Raw genomic sequence first — 5,922 nt, 5'->3', positions numbered from 1 at the left:
ATACAGATCCTACCATCCTAATAATGCATTCTTGTGGCAGGACTTTCTACTCAGGTCACAGAAGCCAGTGGGTTATGATAAGGAGGTCACCAGAGTTAATCAGGAAAGCAAAGTTGAAAAAAAGCCATAGAGGTTTTTTCTAAAGGAGCCTTTTCCTCACAATTAATTTATGAATACTTTGTCCTCTCCTACACAAACACCTTAATGAAAGGTGACAACATTGCACTTAAACCAGTGGAGCAAGAGGTAGGGTATGTGTCTTATTTGGAAGAAAATAGGAAGCAAGTGAGTAGCAGAAAGTTGAACTTTACAGCCTATCCCAAAACATGAGGATGTGAAAATGTTTGTGCATAAAAACATGGTTCAGCTACTGTGGGAGGTGAAGAACATCAGAAATTCTCAAGATGATGATGAAAGAACTCTAGTACAAGGAATGGGGTTCATCTCTTACTTCAGGGTTGAGATTCACCTTAATGAAGGCACTGATGGCACAGACTTGAACAGCTCACCTTGGGCTCCCTTGACAGTCAATAAGAGTGCAATCAATAGAATAAATGGAATTTATTATGTGATTTGTGTCACCTCACAGGGACATTTACACTTGGTCATTTGAAGCCTAAGTAGCACAAATCCTGCCACCAAGAACAGTACTGGACAACTTGACACTGCAGAGACAGATCCTTATATTGGGAACTAATAAAATAATAATAATATTGAACTTAGACTATACCTGGATAGAATATCAAGAAATATCTTGGTCTGTATATAAGCTGTGCTTCCTTTCTCTGCTTGACAAAATTTTAAGATCCACGTTTTACAGAATATTTGCTAGCTTTTTGCTAGTCTTCTTTCCTTAAATAAGCCCTTTTTGACCAACTGCTGATGACTTCCTCTTGTTCATTGATCAAATTTCACTGAATCTGAAGATTTTTTTTGGTCTCCTTCACTACTTTTATCATAACCTCCCAAACTCTTTGCAGTTCAACCTGGCTCATTCTGCTCTCACTTTGTCTCATGCCCTCTGTCTTGTGAGTTCAGATCATACTGTGTCAACATTTTGCCTTTTTATCTTACACTCCTGTATCAGAGAACCACAGAATGGTTTGTGTTGGAAGGGACCTTAAAGAACATGTCATTCCAACCTGCCTGCCATGGGAACATCTTCCACTAGACCAGGTTGCTCAGAGCCCCATCCAACCTGGCCTTGAACACTTCCAGGGATGGGGCAGCCACAGCTTCTCTGTAGAACCACACCTGTTCCAGGGCCTCACCACCCTCAGAGAAAATAGTTTCTTCCTAATATCCAATCTAAATCTACTCTCTGACAATTCGAAGCCATTCCCCCTTGTCCTATCACTCCAGGCCTTTGTAAATAGTCTATCTTCATCTTTCTCATAGGGTCCCTCCAGGTACTGGAAGGCTACAGTTAAATCAATCCTAAACCTTCTCTTGTCCAGGTTGAACAATCCCAATTCTCTCAGCCTTTCCTCACAGTAGAGCTACTCCATCCCTCTAATCAGCTTGGTGGCCTCCTCTGGACTTTCTCCAACAGCTCCATGTACTTCCTCTGCTGGGGACCCCAGGGCTGAATGCAGTGCTCCAGGTGAGGTCTCACAAGGGAAGAGTAGGGGGGTAGAATCCTCTCCCTCTCCTGCTGCCCACACAGCTTTGGATGCAGCCCAGGACACGGGTGGTTCCTGGGCTGTGAGGGCACGTTGTCACCTCATGTCCAGCCTCTCATCCACCAGCACCCCAGGTCCTTCTCCTCAGAGCTTCTCTGCCTCTGCTCATTCCCAGCCTGGGTCGATATGGGGGGTTGCCCCCAGTTGCACTGGGTTTTTTTAAACCTCATGAGATCCCCGTGGCCCACTTCTTCAGCTTGTCCAGGTCCCTGTGGATAGCATCCCAGTCCCTCTGGATCATCCTGAATGACTTCTTTTCCATTTGATTTCATGACAGAGCTTCCAGTCCTGAGCTCCTTGTTAGTAAAGAGTCCCACAGCACCACTGACCAGGGCAACTAAATACAACCCAGGGATTTCCATTAGCCATTCCAAGTCATCATAAACACATCAGTTTTATTCATAGTTCTAAGGTCTTCATAGCATTGTTGTCCAGATGACTCATGGGATAAACAGGGCCATATTTTAAGCTCTATTACAGCTCTAAAGAAACTAAAATCTAATTAGAGGACAGTGAGTTATCAGCAATTTGGGCTGATGCTGACAACATATGACAGTAAAGAGATGGTTTTGATTGACCTGACAGAGAAGAGAGGATCTCTTTTATATATATTATGGAAATGCTAGTAGTAAAATGAGAAGGAATAAGAAGAGAGACCTCCCTAATGTCCCAGTTTATAGCAATTCAGAGAGACACACTTATGAGTCACATTCATTGGAGTGGGGTGGAAAGAAACAGCATTTCCTGTGCCATTTGTGTATTTTCAGCTCTCCTCTACAATACTTAAGTTTTCTGCCTGAATAAATCATTTTGGAAGTCCCAACAGCAGGAGAGTGATGAATGGGAAGGCAGAAGGAGAGTGAAAATGAGCTAATCTCCCCAACACATTAGAATAATAATTCTTTGTCAGGCCTAACATTCAATGAAAAATGACTCTTGCTAACGCATTAGTCTGGAGAGGAGGTTTTGATAATACAGTAGTGGAAAGCAAAGTTTCATCTCTGAAGTGAAGGAAAGTGAGGGGATTAGAGGATCACTCAGAATAATTCAGATGCAATGAAATACAGTTCATGGCAAGAGCTAACACAACAGCCCCAATCAAATCTGATTTAGGCACAGTTAGAAGTAGTGCTCTAATTACCAGCAATTGATTTAACTAAAGAGTTTCCTGCAAATCTGTAAGAGTGAAAAAAGGGATTTATTTGATTTTTTTTTGCTTTTACAATGAAAACCATGCTTTTCCAATGGTTTCTACATTCCAAGGAAAAGAACTAATAGTTCGACTGGGAAGTTTTTACAGAATAAATCAAAGATATTTTGCCATAAGCAAACCATCAGGAATGGAAATACTTTTCCTAGAAAGTGGCTTGGGATTGTATGTGAACAAATGTGTCCTCAAATGCCAAATCAGTGCTACAAAGAAGATAAATGGGGTTCCCATACCATTTTTAGCTACTTTGGAGTTCTTTATTTTCAGGTAACACAAATTCATGAAACCAGGTTAGGTGTTGAGACAACTTCCCTGAGGCTCAGTGACTTGAGCCTGGAGTTTGTCATTGCTGACACAAAGTGCCCCGAGTTGCAGGAATTCCTCCAGGAAATATAAAATATCTACAGGGAGACAGGCAAGAAAACTAGAGGTCTAATTGTCCCCTTGTGTAGACAGTTTAAACAAACATGCCTCCCTCAATTTATGGGAGCCAGACTGATACTGCTGTGTGTCCTCACTGTGAAGGAAAGAGTGAGTCTTTCAGAAAGGAATCAAGTAGCAGACATGTGACACTTTCACTTCCATCCTGAATCAGAAACAGAGTGGCCAGCAGGACCAGGGCAGGGATTGTCCCCCTGTCAGCACTGGTGAGGCCACACCCCAGGTTCTGGGTTCTGTTTGGGGCCTCTCACGATAAGAAACAAATTGAGGGGCTGAAGTGTGTCCAGAGAAGGAAACGGAGCTGGGGAAGGGTCTGGAGCACAAGTCTGATGAGGAGCAGCTGAGGAAGTTGGGGGGGCTCAGTCTGGAGAAAAGAAGGCTTCAGGGAGGACCTTATTGCTCTCTACAACAGCCTGAAAGGGGAGTGTAACGAGGTGCGTGTCATTCTCTTCTCACAGGTAACAAATGACAGGATAAGAGGAAATAACCTCGAGTTGTACCAGGGGAGGTTTGGATCAGATATCAGAAAAATTTTTTTCATTGAAATGGTGATCAAGCATTGGAACTGGCTTCACAGGGAAGTGGTGGAATCACCATCCCTGGAAGCGTTCAAATAAATACAGATGCAGTGCTGAGGGATATGATTCAGTGATGGCCCAGCAACCGGGTTAATGGCTGGACTCAATGATCTGAGAGGTCTTTTCCAAACTTCATGATTCCATGATTCCATGATTCAATCCCAAATCACCTAAAGACACAGCATATGTATTGTGGGTGCCTAGAGATAAATTATGCCCTTTCCAGTCTTGCCTCTGGATGCATTCAAAGTTCAGAACACTCAGTAACCTGTTGAAGTATCTTTTGTTTTTAACCCTAAACCTGGTAGGAGCTGATGTGAATATCCTGAAAGTACTTTGGGCTTTGAAGCAGAAATTTTATATACTTGTAGCATTAGTTGACATGAGCTGTGAGAACACAATAGTACTTGGTGTAAAATGTGAGAGGGTATTTCCTGGGTACGTCAGTTCATGGCGATAACAGGATGGTCTTCAGGATGTGTCTTCCTGAACTCTGTTTTCACTGTTATTATAAGTTGTATGAGTGTTGATGATTTCATCCTTGGGAAAGGCAGTTTTTGCTCATCAACCTTCATTCCAGATTGGCCAAGGTTTCTGTCATTGGAAGTAATGACAGACAATCTACATTCAAACAGTTGCTTTGCCAAAGTGCCCTCTCTGAATAATCCAACTGCCAGAAGTCACACACAAATGAAATCATTTCAAGGCTTACATTAACCTTAAGTGTTTCCTTTTAAATGAGTAGGAAGGTAGGAAGAAGGGTTGGGCACCTCGACTTTGAGCACAAGATGAAGTAAAGATCAAGATAATTTCTAAATTGTTCTAATCTCATGCCTCAGTGCTTTAAAGGAGCCCTTTAGAGTCAATTTACTCTTTGATCATTGACTAAAATCTAATAACTGTGGTAGCAAATGAGGTGTGAAATGCTGTCAAAATCACTTCAACAATACCTGTGTGGTACTAAACATTTTCATCTCTGTGGTAAGACTTTGTAGAAAAAGCCAGAGTTTATCAGTTGATGGCTTTAGAAATCAACATGTTTTTGCATTGAAAAACACTTGCATTGTCCACCAGGCATTTTATTTGGAGTCCAAATCAAGGGAAACTCCTACATGGTGACAAACACATTGATGGATATCGATATTCATTTTTACCCTCCAGAATATTATAAATAGTAGATAATGGAACAATTACAAAGTTTTGTAAATGTAGTATTCTTTTTACTTACAGACTTCCAGAGAGATTTTAAAAGTTGATATTAATAGGCCAGAATGTTTGCTTTATTTTTTATCTCAAGTCATTATTTAAGTGCTTTTTTTTTTCAAGGAGATATCAGGTAATGGACTGCAAGTAGCAAATTCCAAAATTGGCTACCGAGTTTCACTCTATAACTGGAATTATCTCTTGGGGCTGCAGCAAACAATGTGTGTGTCAGCTTGGATGTAGCATAGAGAGAAGATTGATTTTTGTATTCAGGAGTCCTACATTCTTTGTTCAGCTTTTGCCTCAAATTTAATGTGTGACTTAGTGCATTCTCTGATATATTCAGTCTTCAAAATCTGTGCAACCTGAGGAATAACACTGTCTGACAATGTTCTTTTGTGCATGAATTGGATGATATGTGTAAATACAGATGGTTGCAGACTTTCCAACAAGTAGTACCTTAAAATTAAAAATTTCATAAAAGTCCTTCAAGTTTAAAATTGCCTTTTTTTTTATTAAAAGTAAAATCATATTTTTATTTTCTTTTCCACTGAACTGAAATACTCTCTTCTTTCTGAAGAACCAAAATAAAACATGGTAGAAAATTTACTTCCTTTTCCACTCTTTTCTTCATTTTATATTTCCCCTTCTTTTATACAGGTCATTAATACTTTATACCTCTTTCTGAATTACTATGAGATCTTTGAATGTGAGGCACAATGTAAGCATGAAGTACCAGCTCATGTATATCACAATTACAGTCCCAGGCAGAACTCAATAAGCAGAGGGCATATCTGATAATGTCTCA

Source organism: Corapipo altera, unplaced genomic scaffold (assembly GCF_003945725.1).
Source record: "Corapipo altera isolate COAL_440 unplaced genomic scaffold, ASM394572v1 267, whole genome shotgun sequence".
In the NCBI taxonomy this organism is placed as follows: domain Eukaryota; kingdom Metazoa; phylum Chordata; class Aves; order Passeriformes; family Pipridae; genus Corapipo; species Corapipo altera.
Note: the sequence above shows the minus strand (reverse complement) of the source record.